We start from the raw sequence: 25,958 nt of genomic DNA, 5'->3' as shown, positions 1-25,958 counted from the left end.
TTCCCTCTGTGGCAACTGAGAAAACACACGTGCTTGCTTAATGGGATGCTTTGGAAAGTGGACACAGCCTCAGGCTTGGGCTGCACCTCCGAGCGAAGGCATTAAAATGCAACAGTGACCAGAACCTCAGGCATGGGGGTGATAACGAAGTTGAAATGAATGGAACAAGATCTGATGGGGCTCGCCCTCAAAACACTCACTTTTCAAAGCACCCTTATCCGCTTCAGGAAAGAAGCGCCTACTCTTGGCTGATTGGGGGTACCTCAGGGGCTGCGGTCTTCTCTAGCATGTTCTATAGGTGTCAAGAAACTCTTAAAACCACAAAGCCTAACGCCAATCCATTTTCTCAGCTCTAAAGGCCAGCGTAAGGGCGAGAGCGCCACACAAGAAGCGGAGCCGCGTTGCGCCGCGTGGTGCGCCACGGTGCGCGCCCCGGGAGGGTGCTGTCCAGCGCGCGGCGCTTCCGGAGGCGCGCAGGACTCGTGCGCCGGTGCGTCCCAGGCGCTTAGCCGCGCGCTGCGCAGTCTCCACTACTTCAGTTGCCACGGGTCTGAGCGCCAGCGCGGGTTGTAGGGACAGGAGAAACAACGAGGTGGCCTGCGCGGATTTGTGGCTTGCAAACCCTTGTTCATCCAGAAAAGGGAGTTGAAGCACCCCGAAGTGAGTCAGGGACAGAGTCGGAGAGGATGTCTGAGCTGCCTTCTGGGCTGTGGTAACCGCAACAGGAGTTGAATGGACGGAAGGCCGACGCTGTCTGGGCTTCTGGGGGATGAACCCCGCTCCACCCGAGCTTGGCCCGCGCCGCTCCGGGCTCTCCAGACAACCAGCTCCCCTCTTCCTCCCCTCACCCCCACCCCTTGCGTGTCAGAGCTTGCAGAACCCTCGTCCTTGGGAAGTTCCTAGGAATCATCGCCGAAGCCGCTGAGGCAGAGCGCCCCACGTGAGTCCTAGCAAAGGTCACAGGCCACGCGGTGCCTGGGAACAACTGCAGGGGGTGGCGAGGGAGGCGGGAAAAGCACAGACTCAGGCGGTGGGGTGGGGTTGGGACTCGGGCCAGAAGTGAACTTTCTTTCATAAAAGGTTCCAACAGCTATACCAGTACAGCTGGACCCAGTTGTCTAGTTAAAGCCTGGGGATAAAAACTGTGGCGCTAACCCGAGTCACAGGAAGGCGCTGATTCACCGATGACTTCCAAATGGGCTTTTCTGGAATCCTTCAAGTTTAGGGTTTTTTGTCATAGCAGCATACTTTGGGAAAGAAATCTCGCTGTCCCTCTCCCCATCACTAACTTTTCAGGGTATTGTAGGATGATGCCAGAGCTTGATTCATCTGCTGTGACATCAGAGGTGTTTCTGGTCAGCAAGCAGGAGCTAGAGACAGATTTCTTCACTGGGTTTGGATATGCTGATGGCAGTAGGGACACAAGACTGCAGTCTTCTGAGAGGTTCAACTTGCATTTTTCTAGGGTGTGAGGAAGTTTCCTCCCTTCTTTTGCTTCTTCTTTTACAACTTTGCATCTGTGTGGGTCTTGGTAGAGATTATGCAGACAGGGTGCCTCCTCCTCACGCATCCTGGAAGTCATCTCTGCCTCTTAAACATACTGCTAAACACTTATCTCCAGGGCCCCTAATTTCCTTATTTGTAGCTATGTGACCTCTGAGATCACTTTGACCATATAATTTTTCGGCTCGATAGACTCCCAGTTGCCTTGACATATATAATCACTTGGCTCCCAGCTGTCTTTCCAGCCTTATCTTCTTCATTCTCTTAGGTTTCTGCCAAATAGTATCTGACTTTAATATGCTCTAAATGTGCCCTAAGCTTTCTTCTTCCCAGCCTCACACCCTCAGGTGTTGATATTCTCCCGTCATTCAGTACTCATTTCGCTAGAAAAGTGTTGTCCTACTGGATGTGGTGTCATTCCCCTTTAAGACATATTTATTTTGGGTTTTTCTTTTATGATCTCCATTCATGGTGTAATATTTCAATAATATTTTTCAACTTTATCTTTTTATTAGACTGTGAGGTCTTTAGAAGCAAGAAATGTTTTATAATAATTGATTTGTTCAACATCAATTTACTTTTTCCAAAAACATTTGAAGTGACTTGCAGTATTGGTAATTGTTACCAGTATCTGGTACCATATTGGTACCAGAAGGTAAGAAACAGTCAAGATAAAGCCAAAGAAAGAAACCAAGGAATTAAAGGAAATGTGAATCAGGTATAAGAAGCCATAGAAAAACATTATTAAGAACTAGAGAATTAAAGGTGAAGAAGAGTAGGAGATACAGGCATATAGTTATGGATGAATAAATCATGAGAATAAAAGGTACAATACAGGGGATATAGTCAATGGTACTGAATTAGCATTGTATGGTGATAGATGGTAGGTAAGCTTGTGGTGAGCATAGCATAAGGAATAGACTTGTCAAATCACTATGTTATATACCTGAAACTAATGTAACATTGTGAGTCATCTATACTTTAATTTAAAAAAAAAAAATAAAAACTGGGGGATTAGGACAAGCTCAGAAGTGGTTCTGATGTTCCAAGCAACCACTGCAAAGGAGAGAATGGGGAGGGTTCTACCAGTTTGCTAGGGAAGCCGATTTTTCTTATGCCTGTGGTTGTCATCATAACCACCACTGGACAGTCTTATGTACTGCATGTAATAATAGTCAATAAATCCTCAATAAATTAAAAGATGTTAACCTTTGAAGATCATTGTTAAGAAGCAAATTATTTCATATGAAAGAATCTCTCTAGAGAGAGCTTTTCTTTTTCTTTTCTTTAAAATCCTGGTGGCTTTTTGCTGCCCTCCTACTAGAATCCACTTATGGCTTGCCTGGGGCTACCACTCAGATAAGGGAATCTCTGAAAATTCCTGGTGGACTGAATAGATTTCCATTTTTTTTTTCTCTTTCCATTTGTTCAAATGCTGAAGGTGTGAACAGTATCTATATGTGTAGTTATGGAAATACTAGGTTAGGTCAAGAATGGTGTCTTTCTGATGGTAGGAAACAGAAGCGAGATCATTTGTAGCACTCTGGTTACTCAGAAAGCTTAGGCAATACTCTCATGCGTGAACTGGGCCAGAAAATGACCTATAACACAGCTCTTTTCTCTTACCTTCACTAGAAAGATCTGTCATTCCTTTCTTTCTTTTTTTTTTTTTAGTATTTTTGTTATTGTTTTTAATAATAGTTTTCTTTCTTTTTCATTCTCTTACTCATTCTTTCCCTACCTCCTTTAAGATTTACTTTCCTTCTCTTCTTTTAGCTATCCTGAATATTTAAGGTAGCCTAGTCCTCGTGCAAATTTCAGTCTGTGTTTGAAGATATAGATCCAAGTTGTAAGTGAAAAATAGGTGCTATTTTTTCATTAAAATTTTCTACCTTTTTAAAGCATACTTTAAAAATGGGAGGGATGTCATATGGGTTACTGATGAAAGGGGAGATATCTTCTACTATAGAGTAAGAAAAGTGGATGACACCAAAATTTGCTTGGTAATATTTTAGGAAGTGTGAAAATGTACTTTCTCCAGTAGCTAGGCCTGGAAGAAAAGTGATTACAATAGATTTTTCAGGATGCTGGTCATATAATCACTCCACCTCTTGGTTCTCACTTATGCAGAAAGGATGGGCCACACTTTGCAGAAGCGAACATTATTTCTTTCCTTATATTCTCCCTTCATTGGTCATAGTTAGGTGTACTGTTTGTGTAATGTGAAGTGGTCAGTGTATGGTTTGTGATGACTGTGGTACATGTCCATTTTGCCCATTAATTTTGCATTCGCTTTTGTACTCAAGTGGCCTTGTTGTTGTTTCGAACCATTGATTGTTTTTACCAAACTCCATACTTCCTCTAAGATCCTTTGGGGACCTTTCTAGACCAGAAAGTGGAGTGAGAGAGTTTCTTATGACAAATGCAAAAATAAATAAATAAAAAACATTTTATTTTATTTTATCCCATGGCTGAAGATACCTACATAATCAGCCTATGGCTGAGAAATGTTCTCACATATTTTTTAATTAGGGAGTAAAAGAACCCAAATAAATGAAAACCTAAGGACTGCACTCCTTCGTGTGTAAAGAAACAGTCTTACCCTCAGCCATTTGGAGGTAAAATATCTTGCTTACTTTTCTGCAATGAACAGGAAGAAGATCATTCAGAAAATGGTAACAGCTGAGCTTTCTTAGAATGTGTCGAAAGAGTTGGAAAGGAGGTCAGAGGTGAAGGATAGCTCCAATTTTAATACCTTTGCAAAGATATTTACTATACTGAGTACCTGCAGATATACTCTCCACCCTTCCCTAACCTGCTTTATACTCTAGGGAAGCTGGCCCATAAGAATGGCATCAATAGGCTCCCTTGACCTCCAGCCTCTGGTTGGGTTCAGCCAATGGGAGATTTTGGCAAGCAATCAGGGAGCAGGAGAACAGTGAATTTGGAATTTTAATTCACCCACTCCCTCCAGGTTGGCTTCTCTTAAACTGAATGTTTTCTTCTCCTGAGGGCCCTGGCTCCTATTGGTGGATCTTTTTATCTTGCTACCTTTCAGGTTTTGGTAACCATTCCCTTTCTTTGTGTTTTTAGGTCTAAGGGTGATAATGGCCCCTTCTTCTTGTTAGCCTAAGGGTACAGCTCTATTCTGAGTGTTGCAGTTTGGCTGGGCCAGACCCTGTCTATACCCATTGTCCTGGCATAATTTATTAATAAAGCTTCTTTTACCCTTAAAGGTGGCACAATTTAAACAATAAATTATGTGATTATTGTTGATTTTCCTTCTTATACCCTTTATAAATAGTTTTGTTAAATTCTTCTGTAGTGGCCAAGTTTGAATGTGCCATTAGTTTCCTGTAGACTCCCTGACTGATAGAGTTACCTACAGGGGTCACCAGTGTGTTATCACTTGAAGTCATCAGCTTCATCGCCTTTTGTGTCTGCCTTGTGGCATCATACTAGTTCTATAACTTTTACACAGGAAATATGGTTCTTGTATAATTAAACTTAATTTTTAGAAAAAAGTTTCCCTACTCTTACTTTAAGTGTGAAAGATGAGTTATTAGAAATTCTGTAATTTTCCCTTTTTTTTTCAAATGACATCTCTTCCTAGTAAATATTGTCAGCTGAGATTTGTAAGTAAGCTCTACACACACCTACTTGACTCTGTTGTGTAACTTGTTTCATAGCTGAGCCCTCATTGTTTACATATGAAACGCTTTCAAGAAAAGTGAGGTATGTGAGTCGGGTGGTAGCCACTAGCTTATTTCTCATCTGGTATGTCTGAGGGCCTCCAAGTATTTCCCCTATCATGAATCCCACTGTTATCAATAATGTAACTGGTTTGAACAATCACCCTAAGTATTTCCTCTCCTAAATGTAGTAAGTCTTTAATAACCGTTTTATGGTACTGCCTCATTAAGGTTTACTTTCTTCCCGTAGAGCCAGTCAGAATTTCTGAGAAAGGGCTGCCTGAGAATTCCAGACTCAGGGTGGGGGTGAAGAGGGGAAGATATAGAAAGAAGGAGAAGACTGTGGAAGGTTGAGGAGGATAAGTGGACAGCAAAGAAATATGGGGTCTAAGAGCTTGATCTGGGGTTTGTCCCTAAGTGGGGGCTACCACCTAGAACAGATGTTGGGAATTTAGAGCAGGAGGTCAGCAAACTACAGCCTGTAGGCTGAATCCTGTTCACTTGCCTGTTTTTGTGACTCAAACCTATTGGAATACAGACATGCCCATTTTTTTTTTTTTTTTTTCCCACAGCCTTGTCTCTGGCTCCTTTTCTGCTGCAAAGACAGAGTGCATGATTGAGACAGAAACCAACTGGGCTGCAAAGCTTAAAATATTTGTTATCTGGCCTTTTATACAAAAAGTTTACAGACTTCATTTCAAAAATGCATTTGAAAAGAAGTGATGGAATTTAAAAACAGAGATCTACAGTAAGTACTCCATACTCTCTTATTATACAAAAACAGGAATGAATCTCAGTAACTCTATATTTCAGAGAATATAGGCTTCTCTCACCTGTTTGAAAGAAGAGATTTATAGAATTACAGTGTTAGTGTTATTCCTGTTAGAAGAGTGTGCCAATGTATAACTTCACTGTAATTTAATTAAATGAAGAATACTTGCTTTCCCTCTAAACCCCCAAACTTCTCTGATACAATGAGCTGAACTACTTTTCCCATGTATACTTGAATTTTTACAAAGCCAGAGCCTTTCTATTGGTGACTTAATTTTTTGAGGGATTTCTTTTAGAAGACAATAGTTTTTGAATAATTTTGATAATTTCATACCTGTGAATTTGAATTTAGATATGGTGCTTATATCCACATTCTGTATAGGACCTAGAACATGGTCTCATTATATCTTATTGTAATTTAGTTCTGGTTAATGTTTATTAAGCAGCCATTGATTAGTTGCACAAAAGTCAAGTTCAAAGATTCAGACAATGTCTTGTGGTATTTTATTTTGTAAATAAATGATTTTTTAAAAACACAAGAGTTAATTAAAATTATTACCACAATATTATTTAATTATTAATAATTAAAATTTAAATGTAGTGGGTTAATGGGTAGTCCACTAGTAACAGGAATCAGGAGATGAGGGCATATGGTCTTGTCTTTGCTTACACATTCTCGTTTCTCTCTCTCTCTTTTTAAAGATTTTGTTTATTCATTAGAGAAAGAGAGGGAGTGGGGAAGGGTGGGGGTAAGAGGAAAGGAAGGGAAGGGGCTGAGGGAAAGGGAGAAGCAGACTCCCCACTGAGCAGGGAGCCCCCAGTACCCTGAGATCATGACCTGAGCAAAGACAGATGCTTAACCATCTGAGCCACCCAGGCGCCCCTCTGTTTTCTCTTTATGCTTCACTGGGGTGATGTAAAGAGAAGTTAATATATCAAAAGCCCTTTGGGGAGAGGCCCAACTGTGCCTTTTATAAGTTAAAATGTAAAACACTGAGACTACAAGTCTCCTTTCATCTTCAGATAAACTGCCCACCACTAGGTGTCTCAGTGGGAGTGTGCAGCATCACATGCACCTCAGAAACCCTGTCCCAGAGCAATTTCGTAATGAACAGCCATGGGCATTTTTATCTCCTTTTTCAAAAGGCTTGGAGTAACAATCTCGTGAGTCATTATTTTTCAGTTGCAGAGTGAGGCTAAGTGAGTTTTCCTCTGCTTGGGCTGCTGTAACAGAATACCATAAACCAGATGACTTAAACTGTTGTTAACGTTTATTTCTCACAGTTCTAAAAGCTGGGGAGTCAATGACTAAGATGCTGGCTGCTTCGGTTTTTGGTTAGAGCTCTCTTCCTGGCTTTCACACAAGTCTGTTCTCCTGTGGTGGAGAGAGAGATCATCCCTTTCATGTCTCTTCCTAGGACACTTATTAGGACACTAATTAGGATTAGGCCACTAATGCCATCGTGAGAGCTCCACACTCATGACCTGCTTATCTCCCACATGCTCCATCTCTAGTTACCTTCACATTGTGGATTAGGGCTTCATCTTTTGAATTTATGGGGACAGAACCATTCATTACATAACATACATAGTTATCTGACAAGTTGCAGAAAAAAAATTCCTGCAGCGAAAATTATATGTATATATACAATAATATGTATGTAATTACATTATTATTTTAAAATTTTCCTTGTTTCCTTTTTCTTTTTCTCTGATTTCTTTTGAATTAATCCAATTTTTAAAATTCCATTTTATTGCCTTATTTGCTTATTGGCCTTTGTTCTTTTGTGTGTGTGGCTTTAGAATTTATAACACATATCTTTAGATTATCACAGTGTAGCTTCAAGTAATATGCCATTTCATGTGTAGTATTGGCATGTTATTAAAGTATAGTTCTATTCCCTCCCTCTTGACTTTTACCCAATTGCTCATATTTTTAATTCTACATATTCTTTTAAAATTTCACATTAATCATATGTTTTTAAAATTATTATTTTTTTTAAATCACAAGGTTTTCATTCTTTTTTTTTTTTGAAGATTTTATTGATTTACTTGACAGAGAGAGACAGTGAGAGAGGGAACACAATCAGGGGGAATGGGAGAGGGAGAAGCAGGCTTCCTGCAGAGCAGGGAGCCCAATGTGGGGCTCAATCCCAGGACCCCAGGATTATGACCTGAGCTGAAGGCAGATGCTTAATGACTGAGCCACCCAGGTGCCCCCAATCATATGTTTAAAAAGAAATTATCTTTCAAAGAGCTCTTTTTTTTTTTAAAGATTTTATTTATTTATTTGTCAGAGAGGAAGAGCACAGGCCGGCAGAGTGTCAGGCAGAGGCAGAGGGAGAAGCAGGCTCCCTACTGAGCAAGGAACTGAATGTGGGACTTGATCCCAATCATGACCTGAGTTAAAGGTAGCCACTTAACTGACTGAGCCACCCAGGCATCCCTCTTTAAAAAGAGTTTTTAAAATAAGAAAAATTTACCTTATATATTCACCCATGTAGTTATTATTTCCTATGTCCTTCTTTATGTTGTATATTCATAGTTCCCTCTTTACTAAAGGACTTTCTTTAAAGTTTTCCCTTTCATTATTTTGAAGATTTCCTCTAATGTCTAGTAGTTTGCATTATCTCTAAAAGGAAATCTGCTGTCATCTTTCTGATATAAGGATGAACATAAGATGTCTTTTTCATCTGGCTGCTTTTAAAATTTTCTCTTCCTCACTTGTTCTTTTTTCTCCCTAGCTTTTTATATATGAATACACACACACACACACACACACACACACACACTAATTGACATGTAACATTGTGTAAGTTTAGGGTGTACAAAGTGTTGTTTTGATACCCTACTATATTGCAAAATAATTACTATCAGTGTTAGCTAACACCTGAATCACTTCAAATAATTACCATTTCTTTTTTGTGGTACGAAGACTTAAGATTTAATCTTAGTAACTTTCAAGTATATAATAACACGTTATTAACTATAATAACTGTGCTGAACCTTAAATCTCCAAAAGAAAGCTGGAGGAGCTTTACTTAGACAAAATAGACATTAAGACAAAGACTGAAAAAAAAAAAGCAAAGGCAAAAACTAATAAGAGATAAATAATGTCATTATAAAATGATAAAGAGGTGAATTCATCAAGAGGATACAACAGTTGTAAATATTTATGCATCCGATGTAAGAGCACCTTACTATATAAAGCAAATATTAACAAACTTGAAGGGAGAAATTGCAAGATAATAATAGTAGGCGACTTAGAAACCCATTTTCAACAGTGGATAGATCATCCAAACAGAAAACCAATAAGGAAACATTGTATTTATTTATTTACTTGTTTGTTTATTTATTTATTTGAGATAGAGCAAGAGCCTGAGTGAGCAGGGCTGGGAGAGGCAGAGGAAGAGGGAAGAGAGAGAATGTGGGGCTCGATCTCAAGACCCTGAGGTCATGACCTGAACTGTAATCAAGAGTTGAAGGCTTAAGAGGCATCCAGAAGCCTGAGGAAACATTTTGTTTAAATGACATTAAAACAGATGGACTTAGATATTTTCAGAACATCCATCTAATAGCAGCAGAATATACACTAAGCACATATGAAACATTCTTCAGGTTGGATCATGAAGATCAAGAAGACTGACATCATGTCAAGAATCCTTTTTGACTACGATGGTATGATACTAGAATCAATTACAAGAATTACAAGAAAATTCATAAATATATGCGCATTAAAAAACATGCTCTTGAATAACCAGAGGGTCAAAGGCAAAATCAAAAAGAGAAGTCAAAAAACTCTTTTGAGGGAAAAAAATCTTGAGAAAAATGAAAAAAAGGAAACACAAAATACCAAAACTTGTGGATGCAGCAAAAGTGCTCTAAGAGGGAAGTTTGTAGTGATAAGTGCCTACATTAATATAAAAGAAAGATCTCAAATAAAAATTTTTACTATGTACATTACAGAATGAGAAAAAGAACAAACTAAGTACAAAGTTAGCAGGAGGAAGGACATCACAAACATCCACTTTGTTTTTATTGTTATTAAAAAAAACAATAGATAAGATCAATATAACTAAGGGCTGGTTTATTAAAAATATAAACAAAATAGATCTTTAGTCAGACTGACCAAGAAAAAAAGACCCAAATAAATAAAATTCTAAATGAGACAGTGGACATTACAATTGACTCCATACAAATGCAAAGGATCATAAGAAACTACCATGAACAATTAGACACTGACAAATTGGACAACCTAAAAGAAATAGATAAATTCCTAGAAATATACAACTTACCAAGACTGAGTCATGAGGAAATAGAAATCTGAACAGACCAATTACTAGTAAGGAGATTGAATCAGTAATTAACAACCTTCTAACAAAGATCAGATGGCTTCATTGGTGAATTCTACCAAACTTTTAAAGAATAAATAATACCAGTATTTCTCCAAGTCTTCCAAACAATAGAAAAGAAGGGAATACTTTCCAAGCTCATTTTACAAGGCCAGTGTTACCCCGATACCAGCACCAGACAAAGAGACAACCAAAAAGGAAAATTACAAGCCAGTATCCCTGATGATCATGGATGTAAAAATCTTCAATAAAATATTAACGAACTGATGGGACGCCTGGGTGGCTCAGTTGGTTGAGCAGCTGCCTTCAGCTCAGGTCATGATCCCAGCGTCCTGGGATCGAGTCCCACATCGGGCTCCTTGCTCATCAGGGAGCCTGCTTCTCCCTCTGCCTCTGCCTGCCATTCTGTCTGCCTGTGCTTGCTCTCTCTCCCTCTCTCTCTCTGACAAAAAAAAAAAAAAAAAAAAAAAAAAAAAATTAACGAACTGAGTTCATCAGTTACATTAAAAGGATTGTGAACCATAATCAAGTGGAATTTATTCCAGGGATGCAAGTTTGGTTCATCATCTCAAATCAATCCATGTAATTTTGATAATGTCTTCATTAACAAAATGAAGAGTGAAAATTATATGATCATCTCAATAGACAGAGCATTCAACAAAATTTAATATCCTTTCATGATAAAAACTCTCAAAAAATGGGCATAGAGCTAATGTAACTCAACATAATATAGGCCACATATGAGAAGTCCACAGCTAATGTATTCAGTTTTGAAAGTTGAAAGTTTTTCCTCTGAGATCAGGAGAATGAGGCAAGGATGACCACTCTCACCACATATATTCAGATTAGTACTGGAGTTCCTATCCAGCTCAGTTAGGCAAGAGAAAGAAAAAAAAAAAGGCATCCAAATCAGAAAGGAAGAAGTAAAATTGTCCTATTTACAGATGTCATGATGTTCTATATAAAAGTCCAAAAGACTCTATAAAAAAGAACCCATTAGAACTAATAAATTTAGCAAAGTTGCAGGATATAAAATTAATGTGCAAAAAATTAATATGTAAAAATCAGGTGCAGTTCTGTACACTAACAACGAAAGAGAAATTAAGAAAGCATATCTGATTTATAATAGCATCAAAAAATAAAATTTTCATTATTGGTGGTAAGCTATTTGATTATAATGTGCCAAACTATAGTTTTCCTCATGTTTCCTGTGTTTAGGATTTGTTGGATTTGCATCTGTGATAGTTTTCATCAAATTTGGAAATTGGCCATTATTTCTTCAAATATTTTTTCTTACTCCCACTCTTTGCTAACACCAATTACATATACATTGGGCCACTTGAAGTTGTCCTGAGGCTCATTGATTCCTTAAACATTTTTTCCAACATTTTATTTGTGTTTCATTTTGAATTGTCTCTGTTGTTATATCATCAAGGTAATTTTTTTTCTCCTCCTGAGTTCAGTATGTTGTTAATGTTATCCACTGTATTTTTAATTTCAGATTTGCATTTGTTATTTTTGGAAACTTTATTTGGGATTTCTGAAATATCTTTCATGTTTGTATTTGACAAGTTCAATCTTTTCTCTATCTTATTAAACATATGGAATATAGTTATATTAACTAGTGTTCTTTCTACTAATTCTTTTAGTCATCATTTCTGGATTTGTTTCTATTTGTTGATTTCTTCTACTCATTATGAGTAACACTTTTTTTCTTTCTTGCGCTCCTAGTAACTTTTGAATGGATGACTGATAGTGTAGATTTGTAGATTTTACCTTGTTAGGGGTTAAATATTTTTGTACTTTATTCTGGGACATAGCTAATAGGAGAGTTAAATTCTTTTGATTCCTGCATTTAAGCTTTGCTAGGTGGAATCAGAGTCTATGGGTAATGTTTTCCCAGAACAATGGTTATAACTTTCTGAGTAGTCTACTTGATGACCTATGAATTATGAACTTTTCACTTTGGTAACTTATTATTCCTGGCCTTGTTCTCTCTGCCCCTTCTACATGATTCTTTTCCTGGCATCTGGTATTATCTTTATGTGACAGTGCCAGTCAGGATTCAGCTAAAGGCTCCTAGGGGATCCACACAGTACCATATAAAGAGAACATGCTTTGGAGTTACACAGCCTCACATTCTAATTCCAGTTGTGCCTGTTACTAGCTGTGTTATTTAGGACAATCCAAATTTCCTTAGCCTCAAGAAATCTCATTTCTCACTTGCAAAATGGAAATAATAATAATTTGTGTGGAAAAAATGGGAATAATCACAGTAATAATGACTGTGAAGAATGGCTGCAAAAATAAATGTTGCTTGGACCTAGCGCAGTTCCTGGCATAGGGCAGTGTAAAATGCCACTGTGAAAGTAAACGGAAGTAGTAAATAACACTAATAAAGTGTAATTAAAATGAGACACACAGTTCAAAATTTACAAAGAAAATTAATCAGAAATGGATACTCTATAGTTGATTATATAAATAGATTACAAACTTCCAGTTCAGCTTCCTGCTAAAGATGTGCCAAAGAGATAGAAACAAACAAACAAAAAAATCACTTTTTACTTCGAAAATTCATTGAATCTTAAGGCAACTTCTCATTTTACCTTGAGTAAATGTAATTTTTTTCCAGTTTTTTTTTTCAAAAAATTTAATATTTTTAATATATATAAGGAAGGTTAAATTACTGCTGGCCATAAATTGTCAATGGCAGAACTAAAACTAGAACTCAGGTATCTTTCTGCATCTCTAGGCAGCCTGACTAAATGAAGTGGAAACACTTTTTTGCTTAGAACTGTCTGAATAGGGGCACCTGGGTGGCTCAGTCTGTTAAATCTCTGCATTCGGCTTAGGTCATGATTCAGGGGGCCTGGGATCAAGCCCTACTTCAGGCTCCCTCCCTCTCTCTCTGCCCTTCCCCTGCTTGTTCTCTCTCTTTCTCTTGTGCTCTCTGTCTCTCTCTTTCAAATAAATAAAATCTTTTTAAAAAATCTGTCCAAATAATTTTTTAAAAAATTAAAATTTTTTTTGTTATGTTAGTCACCATACAGTACGTCATTAGCTTTTGATGTAGTGTTCTAAGATTCATTGTTAACGTATCCATCTTAATTTTCCAAAAGCATTGGATTGGTTTTTTTTTTAAGATTTGATTTAATTAATTAATTAATTGTTAGAGAGAGAGAGAGTGTGTGCACTCACGAGTGGGAGGGGCAGAGGTAGAGGGAGAGGGAGAGAGAATCCCAAGCAAACTCCTCAGTGAGCACAGAGTCCCATGTGGGCTTGATCTTATTACCCCTAGATCTCAACCCTGAGATCCCCAACCCAGCCAAAACCAGGAGTCAGGGACTTAACCGACTGCATCACCCAGGTACCTCTGGATTGGTTTTATTTTGCCTTGGTCATTGCAACTTTGCTTGGCATTTGAAATCAGAAATTTGATCTTATTGCAGCTTTATTATCTTGTTTTATTTGGTTATAAAAGCTGTTTTCCCCCAGTTCAGTTTGTTTTTCATTCCAGCATTGACTGTTGAGCCATTATTGTTTTGTTCCCATGTTTCTGTTCTCCTGCTTTGCTTTATTTCACTTCACTTCAGTTCAAAAGTTAGTGATGTTTGTTTTCCCTGCTTGCAAGCACTGCTTCCATGTTGTGTAGACAAGGAGAGGGCAGCCTTATGTTTGAATAATATCTGTTGGGTTTGGTTGTCACTCTTTTCACTTGTGCTTACATAAGGAGGGGGCTTTATCACTTACCTCCTTCTTTTTGCTGTATCTGCCTTATCTCTCCATGTATGGCCACTTCATTATAGTCATCCTAATCCGTATCTCCATCTATTGCTGTAAGATTCCAATGGCTATCTGCTGCCAAAAACTCAGTGTCTGTTGGAAGGGAGTACGGCAAGTTTCTGTTAAAATTGATGATCTACCCAGGATCTGCTATTCTTTTCTTGAAGCGCTTTGTCGTTTTGCAATTTTGTTTACATTAAGAATGATTTGACCATGATTAATTTTGTCTTATACAAAGTTCACATTGGGCTGAGCCATGTTGCTTTACCATTTGCTTTTTACTCTTTCAATTCCACTTCTACTTTCTTCTCTTCTTTGTTTTTGCTACCATTTATTTCTTTCCAAGGAGCAAACTTTGGCTTTATGGTCCACCTTGGTGTTGATATTCATTCTACTTTTACTCTTCTTTAGTCACAAGGAATTCTACAGTATTATCAGTAAATTATTAAGCTGGTATCCATTGGGATGTTAGTAGCTATTCTGTCTTGTTTACAGTGGGCAGATTCTGGCTCAGATGCTTTTACTTCAAATCATTAAGTATTTATTTGAGACCTTTCTTGTTTCTTGAGAAAGGCTTGCATCTCTATATATTTTCCTCTCAGGACTGCCTTTGCTGTGTCCCACAGATTTAGAACAGTTGTGTTTTCTTAAAATCTTTTTTAAGATTTTATTTATTTATTTGACTGAGAGAGGGATCATAAGTAGGCAGAGAGGCAGGCAGAAAGAGAGGGGGAAGCAGGCTCCTTGCTGAGCAGGGAGCCTGATGTGGGGCTTGATCCCAGGACCCTGAGATCATGATCTGAGCCAAAGGCAGAGGTTTTAACCCGCTGAGCCACCCAGGCACCCCCCCAGTTGTGTTTTCATTATCATTTGTTTTCATGAATTTTTTCAATTCTTTAATTTCAGGTTGACCCGTTCATTCTTTAGTAGGACACTCTTTAGCCTCCATGTATTTGGGTCTTTCCAAATTTCCTCTTGTGATTGAGTTCCAACTTCAGAGCATTGTGGTCTGAAAATATGCAGGGAATGATCCCAATCTTTTGGTACCGGTCGAGACCTGATTTGTGACCAAGGATGTGATCTATTCTGGAGAATGTTCCATGTGCACTAGAGAAGAATGTGTATTCTTTTGCTTTGGGATGGAATGTTCTGAAAATCTGTGATGTCCATCTGGTCCAGTGTGTCATTTAAGGCCTTTATTTCCTTGTTGATCTTTTGTTTGGATGATCTGTCATGTTAAAGTCCCATACTATTATTGTATTATTGTCGATGTGTTTCTTTGATTTTGTTATTAATTGGTTTATGTAGTTGCCTGCTCCCGTGTTAGGGGCATAGATATTTAAAATCGTTAGATCTTCTTGTTGGACAGACCCTTTGAGTATGATATAGTGTCCTTCCTCAGCTCTTATTATAGTCTTGGCTTAAAAATCTGATTTATCTGATATAAAGATTGACACCCCAGGTTTCTTTTGATGTCCATTAGCATGGTAAATTGTTTTCCACCCCATATTTTGAATCTGGAGGTGTCTTTGGGTCTAAAATGAGTTTCTTGTAGACAGCATATTAATGGGTTTTGTTTTTTTATCCTTTCTGATACCCTGTGTCTTTTGATTGGGGTATTTAACCCATTTACATTCAGGGTGACTATTGAGAGATATGAATTTAGTGCCTTTGTATTGCCTGTAAGGTGACTGTTACTGTATATTGTCTCTGTTCCTTTCTGGTCTACTACTTTTAGGCTCTCTCTTTGCTTAGAGGACCCCTTTCAATATTTCCTGTAGAGCTGGTTTGGTGTTTACAGATTCTTTCATTTTTTGTTTGTCCTGGAAGCTTTTTATCTCTCCTTCTATTTTCAATGATAACCTAGCTGGATATAGTATTCTTGGGTGCATGTTTTTCTCATTTAGTGCTCTCAATATATCATGCCATTTTTCTCTGGCCTTCCAGGTCTCTGTGGATAAGTCTGCCGCCAATCTAATTTTTTATTATTGTATGTTACAGACTTCTTTTCCGGAGCTGCTTTCAGGATTTTCTCTTTGTCACTAAGACTTGCAAGTTTTACTATTAGATCATGGGGTGTGGACCTATTCTTATTGATTTTGAGGAGGGTTCTCTGCACCTTCTGGATTTTGATGTTTGTTCCCTTTCCATTTTAGGGAAATTTTCTACAATAATTTGCTCCAATATACCTTCTGCCCCCCTCTCTCTTTCTACTTCTTCTGGAATCCCAATTATTCTAATATTGTTTCTTCTTATGGTATCACTTATCTCTCGAATTCCCCCCTCGTGGTCTAGTCGTTGTTTGTCTCTCTTTTGCTCAGCTTTTTTATTCTCTGTCATTTGGTCTTCTGTATCACTAATTCTCTCTTATGCCTCACTTATCCTAGCAGTAAGAGCCTCCATTTTTGATTGCACCTCATTAATACCTTTTTTGATTTCAGCTTGGTTAGATTGTACTTCTTTTATTTCTCCAGAAAGGGCTTTTATTTCGCCAGACAGGATTTCTCTAATATCTTCCATGCCTTTATCAAGCCCAGCTAGCACCTTGAGAATCATCATCATTCTGAACTCTAGATCTGACATATTACCACTGTCCATATTGATTAGGTCCCTAGCCTTCGGTATTGCCTCTTGTTCTTTATTTTGAGGTGAGTTTTTCCACCTTGTCATTTTATCCAGATAAGAATATATGAATGAGAGAATAAAATACTAAAAGGGTGGCAAAGACCCCAGAAAAAATGTGCATTGACCAAATCAAAAGAGACCCCAAATTGTGGGGAGAAGAAAGGGAGTAAAAAGAACTTCAAAAGAAAAAGTTAAAAAAAAAAATTAAAAAAAATATATATATTACACTGGTGAATAGAACAGAGCCACCCACTTGATTTTGGGTGTATTTTGGTTTCTTAGAAGAAACTACCTTCCAAAATTTTAAAGAAAGAAAGAAAAAAAATATATATATATATTCAGAAATAATAAGGGTAAACACAATGAAGGGATGGAATATGACTTACAGTCATATCCATCTTTACAAGATGAAAATTTTAAAAAAATTCTAAAAAAGGAGTTCATAAGTTGGTTGGGAAAAGAAAGAAAAAGTGGAGAGAATTTGCTCAGGCTGGAGACTAGAGCAAAGCCCTGTGCTAGATTTAGGGTATATTTTGATCTATTAGAAGCAGTTGTATCCCAAAATTTTTTAGGAAAAAAAGCCCTATATGTATACAAAAAATAAAGTTATGTACAATGAAGGATATAATATGAGTATAATAATTAAGGTTCAAAAAGATTTTTTTAATAAGAAAGGTATTGTTAAGATAAACTAGTTAAAAAACATTAAAAGAGGAAAGAGTAAAAGTTAAAAAAATTAGAATAAGAAAAAATAAAATTAAAAAAGTTTAATTAACTGTGCAAGACTAAAGAATCATGGGGAGAAAGTCATAAATTTCATGCTTTGCTTTCCCCTCCTCTGGAATTCCGCTGTTCTCCTTGATCAGTAAGCTTGGTCTTGGCTGGATGTTCTTGCTGATCTTCTGGGGGAGGGGCCTGTTCTATTGATTCTCAAGTGTTTGCCGGAGGTGGATTTGCTCCATCCTTGGCAGGGACTGGGCTAAGTAATCTGCTAGGGTTTGCTCTCTAGAGCTTTTGTTCCCTGAATGCTTTCCGTAGAGCTCTGGAGGATGGGAATGAAAGTGGCGGCCTCCCAATCTCTGGCCCAGAGGAACCGAGAGCTCGGGCTGCACTCCTCAGTGTGCTTTGGAGAAAAGTGCTCAATCACTCCCGTTTCCCTGGTCTCTGGCTGCACTCTAAGCTCACCTGGCCTATGACCGAACGTTTCTGTCTCTGGCACACAGTCCCGTTTAGAGTCTCCAAAACCCCACAGATTCCTGCCTCCAGAGAAGGAAGGTGAGTTTCCCCAGATCTGCCACTTGTGGGGTACCTGCTTGAAGAGCAGTGGCCTAACTGTGCTATGGATCACGGTTTAAAGTAGCTTTGAGCAGAGAGCTCACTCCTCAGCTCTGTCTCTGTCGCTGGCTTCCCCACTCTAATACCTGCAAGCTCTGCTACACTCAAGACACCCCGATCCTTCTGTGACCCTGCGGGACCTGAGACCACACTGTCCCCAAGAGGGCTCCACCCCCACTTAGCCTCTGGAGTGATGTTCCTCAGTGGAGCAGACTTCTAAAAGTTCTGATTTTGTGTTTCATTGCTCCACCACTTGCCTGGAGCTGGCCCCGTCCCCCGCGGTCCATCTTCCCATGGCTTCGGATTCACTTCTCCGCATGTCCTACCTTCCAGAAAGTGGTCAATTTGCTGGTTCTGGAATTGCTGCTCTTCTTCTCTTCCATCTCCTTCCAACAGGAGATGGAAGATCTGTAGGTGTTCAGAATGTTTTTTTTTTTTTTTTTAGGATTTTATTTATTTGACAGACAGAGATCACAAGTAGGCAGAGAGGCAGGCAGAGAGAGAGGAGGAAGCAGGCTCCCCGCTGAGCAGAGAGCCCGATGCGGGGCTCGATCCCAGGACCCTGAGATCATGACCTGAGCTGAAGGCAGAGGCTTTAACCCACTGAGCCACCCAGGCGCCCCTTCAGAATGGTTTGATAACTACCTAACTGAACTCCTGTGACCTGATGTCATCTCAACCTGCTACTCCTCCGCCATCTTGACTCCTCCCATTAAGTATTAAGTACCTTCTAAGTTTTGCATTTTACTGAGTACTACTGACATTAAGGTATCTTTAAGAAGCTTGTGCATGGGACAGCAATATGTAATGCATGGGACAGCAATATATAATGAAGCACTGGAGAGACTAGTATGAATAAATATTATAGGATATAAGGAAAAATGAAGATCAGTATGGGTTGGAATTATTTATTAAAAGACACTTTTATGGCACATGGGTGGCTTAGTTGGTTTATTGTCAGACTCTTGGTTTCAGCTGGGGTCATGATCTCGAGGTCATGAGATTGAGGCCCATGTTTGGCTCATGCTCAGTGCAGAGTCCTCTTGGGATTCTTTCTCTCTTCCTCTCCCTCCTCCACTGCCTCTCTCCATTCTCCCTCCCTCCCTCTCTCTCTCAAATCAATCAACCAACCAATCTATCAATAAAATCTTTAAAAGAAAAGATAGTTTTGATAATGGTGGAATAGTAAGATTAGAGGATTTGTTTTACTGGATGCAAAGTTGTTATACTGGACTCTGACATAAACAAGTTTACAGAAAACTTAGAAGATATAGATGCTAAAAGATACTTATCTTTCAGGTGATTTTGAAATTCTCACTATGATTCATTAATGTATCATTTTATTATGTTTATGACTGAGTAGAGACTTCTAGCTGTCCTCTGAAACCCATTCTTTTATTCTTGACATTAATAAAATTATGACTGACAAGTGATTGCCCAGCTAGAGACTATTTCCTAGCTCTCCCTGCAGCTAGGCATGTTTTACTTTGTTATATGAGAAAGAAAGAAATTCTTTACTCTTTAAATGACTGACTTCTGTTCCTTTAGCAGTTCTGCCCAAATTAATATACTGGTATTCTATCAAAACAAATTCAGAATAAATGACCTAGCTCTAAGATGGATAAGACTGTCGTATGTTTTGATATAATTTTGTAGAATATGTTCTATTTGGAGAATTGTTAACTCTAATTTTACCTGTATCTTTAAAGTCTTGTGGACTTGAATCATGGATGATACTATCTGTGACTCTGTCAATTCCAGATATCCATGGGAGCCAGGTATAATTTTATTATATATTTTATTTAGTATCAAAATAACTCCTCAGCTTTAGTGATTGCTTATCAGTTTTGCTTTCTATTATTTTTCTATGAGCCACAATGTCCATTACAAAATATTTAAGAAGGGGTAGTAGTTCTGACTAATGTCTGAAACTGTGCTTGTACTGAACAACTGAGACTCTCTCTTACATTTTCAACATTGGTTCAAATCCAGGCTGTATTGTTTTGTTCTGTTTTGTTTTTGGAATCACTGCAGATGATAGCAAATAAGTATATTTTAAAACCTGTATCAGTCCTGAGGTCCTGAGGCAGTCCCGTCTAAGAACCACTTCTGAGTCCAGTTTCTGCAGGAAGTTCATTCCAAAGCCTGTAACTGGTTATTCTGTTGTTACCACAGAGAGTGATTAGTAAAAGTAGAGAAAAAAGTGAAAGTGAGTTCAAGAAATTCTGTCACTTGATAGTACCTGATCAAAGATCTGCTGGGGAAGGAAATTGGCAGTGGTAGCCAAGAAGACATGAGAAATTTTAGGGTGATTTAATGGACATCTCCCATTCCCGAATCACTTAGGTATATATTTTAAGAGATTTTATTTTCCCATTTAAAATGAAGGAATTTAATAGATTGTCTCTAAGATATCTTCCAGTTTTCAGATTCTGCATCTCTAGTTTTTTTCTACACCAGGGTTCAAATGGATCAGAGAAAAGAGAAAACATTAAACTTTTATTGGTTTGTTTGTTGTAGTTACTAACCAGTTGTTTTATTGGTTAGCAGTAATTGTTTTATTGGAGCTAACCAACTACCAACAAGTACTGTTGAGAAGAGTAGTGAGATAGTTAGAGGTAAAGTATGTATGTATGCATATCTATCTATCTGTCTGTCTGTCTATCTATCTATCTATCTATCATCTATTTATCTATCTATCTACTTATATAATATTTAGGATGTGGGACATTGCTGTAATCAATTTATAAGTGTTAGCTCCTTTAGTATCACAATAACACTGATGAAATAGATACTATTATTTCTCCATTTTACAGGTGAGAACACTGAGGCATAGGAAGGTAAAGTAAATTTCTAAAAGCCATACAGTGAATACCTAATGGATTGGAATTCAGTCAGTCAGCTTCCAGAGTTAGTGATTTTAAGCACAGTATTATATTGATAGGGGAAAAAAAGGAAAGGAGAAATCAAAAAAGACTCCAGATGATAAAGGAGAAAGAACAAAAATATTTCTTTCCATCCTCATGCTTTAAAATGTATGTGTGCACACTAAAGTAATTCATAATAGAATTTATTGTTAATAGCATAGAATAGAATTCTGTGATTCCTTGGAACTGTGTTATGATCATCACATATATACTATCCATTTTAATATTCGTAACTTCGTTAGGAAGTGATGCTGTTAGATTGAATCATATAAAATTATACACTTTTGGCCATTTCTGACATATAAAGAATGACAATATCATAAGGTTCCACCTATTACTGTTAACTACTGAGAGTACAGAAGCTTAGCATGGTTAAATTCCTTATCCAAGATTGTGAATGATGGCACTTTTATGTAGATGTGAATAATGACACTGGTAACTTGAAATAAAGCTTGTCAGACTCCAGTCTCATGCTTTTAATCAAAATGCTATTCTGTTTCTGCATAGGTCGTTCCATAGAACTTTTCATAATGTAGCTATATATCCCACTTGTCTATTCCCTATGTCCACATACACATTTGCACATATTCAGAATTGCATTGCTTGCTCTGACTTCTTCTGAGCATTAAGGTCTCTCCAGGCCTTCCTACTTGAAGTGTGTTCTCTGAATCAGTATCATGGGCACTACCCAATAGAAATGTGGAATCTCAGTCTCTGCCCGCCCCGCCCAAAGTTACTAAATTAGAAATTGCATTTTTAACAGAATCTCTTTTTATTTTTTATTTTTTAAATTTTTAAAAAAGATTTTATTTATTTATTTGACAGATCACAAGTAGGCAGAGAGGCAGAGAGAGAGAGAGAGGAGGAAGCAGGCTCCTCACTGAGCAGAGAGCCCGATGCGGGGCTTGATCCCAGGACCATGGGATCATGACCCGAGCTGAAGGCAGAGGCTTAACCCACTAAGCCACCCAGGTGCCCCCAGAATCTCTTTTAATGTACATAAGCACTGGTGGGGAATTCCAAAAGGGTGTCTAGAAGCACAAAACACCGGCAGCTTTCACATAGTAAAGAAAGGCAGTATAACATCCCTTAAAGACAGTATAACATCCTTAAATGAAAAAAAAGGGGGGGGGATATATCCTGTCAAATATAGGTAATTCTCATGCATCCAGAGAGGTGGGGCTGAGAAGTGGAGTTTTGCAACATGTTAGGGAAGTTCAGATACTGGGATTCTTACTGAAAGAGCGAAGTGACGTAATAAGGTCATATCCATTGGACAACCTTATGAGGCTTCTTAATTTTTTGGCCCTCACATTGACCTTCTATTTGTTCTATCCTCACCTTATGAAAACGAAGTTCCATTCCTGAAAATGCTGTCAAATGTTTCATTTTCTCTATTTTTGTGAGGTTTAAAAAATAACGTGTAAATAAATAACAAATTTAAAACAAATATGTAAATAAAAATCTTACTCTAACCCAAGGGGATTTACGCAGCTCTGATTCACATCCTATTAACTTCAGGGAAAACCTTTACCCATGCTGATAGAGAACTCATCGGAAGAAGTTTTTTGAATTAGGTAGAACATGAATCAGGCCTCAGGAAATCCCAGAAGTTAGAATCGAGAGTTTTGAGAGGATCCAGCTAGTATTTTGGTCTGAGCTAGCAGGTACCAAGGATAACAAGATGGCCAAGGTGATGAGAAATATGCGGAGGCAATAGATCAGACCTATGTAATGTGCTTGTGTAATTAGACCCTCCCCCCACACCCCTTCCCCCGTCTAACACAACTGTGAACTGCTGCTTCACAGGCAATGGGAGAAAGAGAAGGTAATAAATGACTATCAGTTGATCCACTCTACTTCTAGCTGGATTAGGCAAATGAAGTTTATGAGTTAGAAAAGATTGTTTTTGCACATTAGTGAAAATTATTTTTGTTTCAAATGGCAATTACTAATACCTTTTTAAAAATTCCAGTGGCACAAAATGATATTCAGCGAAAGTTTCCTACCACATTCTCAGTGTCTCTCTTAAGGGGCTATCAGTATTACTCTTTTCCTCTTTCCTTGAGATTTTCTTCCCCAGAGAAATTCACTTCAAAAATTTTTACACAGTGATATCTTACTATATGCATTGTTTTCCTCTGTAATTTATTTATTTATTTATTTTGCTAAACAGTACTAAATCCTGTAGATTGTTTCTCACCAGTGCATATAAAACTGCCTGATTGTTTTTAATAGCTTTGTAGTGATCTGTTGGATGTTGGGATGTTATCATAATTTACTTAATCATTCCCCTATTGATGGATGTTTAGGTTGTTTTCAGTCTTCTGCTCTGACATGCTTGTGTGCACGAGAAAGATGGTGGTAAAGGGTAGAGACTAGAGATGAACTCTATGCATTCCAACCCCAGCTCTGTCAGTTATTAGTGGGGACATGGTAAGCAGTATGCAAGGGTGAACTATTTTTACTTGAGGTAATATATCTTCAGGAAAAATATCTAGAAGAGGAGTATCTATGTCAATGTGTATGTGCCTGCAGAATTGTTACATATATTGTCAAGGTGCCCTTCACAGGTGTTTACATCTTACACAGAGGGTAATTGAATCTTTTTCTCCATATTCTTTCCAACATGATTATTTGAGCATGTTGGGAAACAAAGCTTTAAGGTTTTTTTTTTTTTTCTGTTTATTAACCAGTTAAAATGCTCACTATTAGTAAAATTAAGGGAATATTGAAGCAGAACCCAAAGTTGAAGAATAGTGTTAAAATAATCTTTTCTCCATTTTTTTCCTAGGGTACATTTTATCATTGGAAGTATTAAATATAATTCAATTTTCATTAATCGTGAGGCCCCAGTAAAGCTTCAAAATTCCCGTCTCATGCAGCAAAAACTAACTTGTTCCTCTCCAGTATTTCTATTCTCACCTTACTTGGATGAGGCTAAACTATATTTCCCAGTTGTTTTGCATTTGATTGAGGCTGTATGACTAGTTTGTGGCAGTATAAACTTGGTGAAAATTGTGTACCCATTGCCAAGCCTAGCCCCTAAAATACCCTGTTATTATCTTCTGCCTGCTCTTTCTTTGCTCATTGAACAGCCAACTGAAGAGGATTCTGGAAGATTCTCAAGGGCCCTAGGGAATGGTGGAGCTACTGGATGAAAGGAGACTCAGTTCCTGTATACTGTGTGGAGGAGAGCACCCTCCAGGACCCCAACTATTAAGCATCAGTATGTGCTATCAGTAAGAAAAAATTTGTTTTGTAAAGCCACTGAGATTTTGGGTGTTTTGTTACAATAGTTAAGCCTACTTCAGTTTAGCCTACTTTCAGTGTTTCAGTTTAGCCTACTTCAGTGTTTCTAAACATTATTTTTGCCACTTCTCAAGGTAGACTTACTAGATTTTTTCCCCATAATTGCCCCCTTCATGAAATTTTATTACCACAGGCATAATATTTTGTCTGTTTAAGAATTTTATTTATATCTATGCTTTTTAAATAAAGAGGGTAAGGTATTTTTGCTTCCCCCCTTACCAAGAACCAGTTTTTTCTCCCCAGGGATGCTCTTGATCCCATTGGTAATGCATGGCCCATCCTGACTAATACATTTTGAAGAACTCATTTAAATTTTTCTTGGGGTAGTTCAAGACAGTACTACTGGGAAGTAAAGGAGAAGAAACATTGATCTTTAGGAGTTCTTTTCATGTTGAGTTTCTGTATAGCATTTGTAATCTTCATAAATGCCATAATTTGCATGATAGTAACTCAGCAATTCTAACAGAACAAATGCCTTTACTTTTTTTAAAAAAAGATTTATTTATTTGAGAGAGAGAGAGAGTGAGCATGCATGAGCTGGGGGTGGGGGTTGGGACAGAGGGAAAGAGAGAGAATCTCAAGCAGATTCTGCACTGAGAAAAGGGCCTGTCTAGAGGCTCAATGCCATGACACTGATACCACGACCTGAGCTGAAACCAAGAGTCAGATGCTTAACCGACAGTGCCACCCAGGTGCCCTTGAGCACATGTCTTTAAATTCGTTGATTGCAACACATTTATTCCTCTGTTTGTATATGGGTGAGAGGGTGGGAGGTGGAGAGGGAGTGGGGAATGGAAGAGTGGCTTAGTCTATTATGCATGACAGTCATTTTAACATAACCAGATTGAACAAGTATCATCACATACACCAGGTGCCTCATGGGAGTGAGCTGAGGACGGATAAGGCTCCAGACCACTGAGTGAATAACACAAGGCTGCTTGGATAACTGGTTTATAGGATTTTGTATTTGAAAGGACACTATCATCTTTATTTTCTTTATTTTTAGTGTCTCAGAAACTTCCTAAGGGAGTAAGAAGGAATAGAGACAAACACAGGAGCTTTTTTTCTTTTTCTTTTTTTCTGTGTAGCAAGCACTCTGTGTGATGCACACAAGTCTACATTCTTGCTACCAGTTGTTATTCTGTTTTTCTTTTTTGATAGTAGTTGTCCTAATGGGTACTGGTTTTATCTCTTTGTTTCTTTTTAAATTAAATTAATTTTTTATGTAATTATTTTTATTAACATATAATGTATTATTTGCCCCAGAGACACAGTTTAAGTCATCAGGCTTACACATTTCACAGCACTCAACATAGCACATACACTGCCCAATGTCCATAACCCAACCAACCTCTCCCTACCCTCTCCACCCCCCAGCAACTCTCTGTTTTGTGAGATTAAGAGTCTCTTACGAGATTCCTTCGTGAGATTATTTCATCTCCTTCCCGATCTCATCTTGTTTCAGTTTGTCCTTCCCTACCACCCAAGCCCACACCACCATCCTGCTGCTCAAATTCCTCATATCAGATGGATCATATAATTGTCTTTCTCTGATTGACTTATTTCACTCAGCATAATACCCTCTAGTTCCATCCATGTCATTGCAAATGACAAGATTTCATTTCTTTTGATGGCTGCATAGTATTCCATTATAGATA

At 38.0% G+C, this 25,958-nt stretch overlaps 1 long non-coding RNA gene across 1 annotated transcript; it reads left to right on the top strand.

Annotated features, from left to right (window-relative positions):
- The first annotated feature begins 246 nt into the window (after window positions 1-246).
- LOC125100393 (uncharacterized) lies at window positions 247-24,217 on the top strand. The gene is made up of 3 exons (XR_007127533.1): window positions 247-940; window positions 5,768-5,943; window positions 24,087-24,217. It is a non-coding gene; the product is annotated as an uncharacterized LOC125100393 (long non-coding RNA).
- The last annotated feature ends 1,741 nt before the right edge of the window (window positions 24,218-25,958 follow it).

Source organism: Lutra lutra, chromosome 5 (assembly GCF_902655055.1).
Source record: "Lutra lutra chromosome 5, mLutLut1.2, whole genome shotgun sequence".
Lineage (NCBI taxonomy): Eukaryota > Metazoa > Chordata > Mammalia > Carnivora > Mustelidae > Lutra > Lutra lutra.
This window is presented reverse-complemented; position numbering and strand designations above follow the sequence as displayed.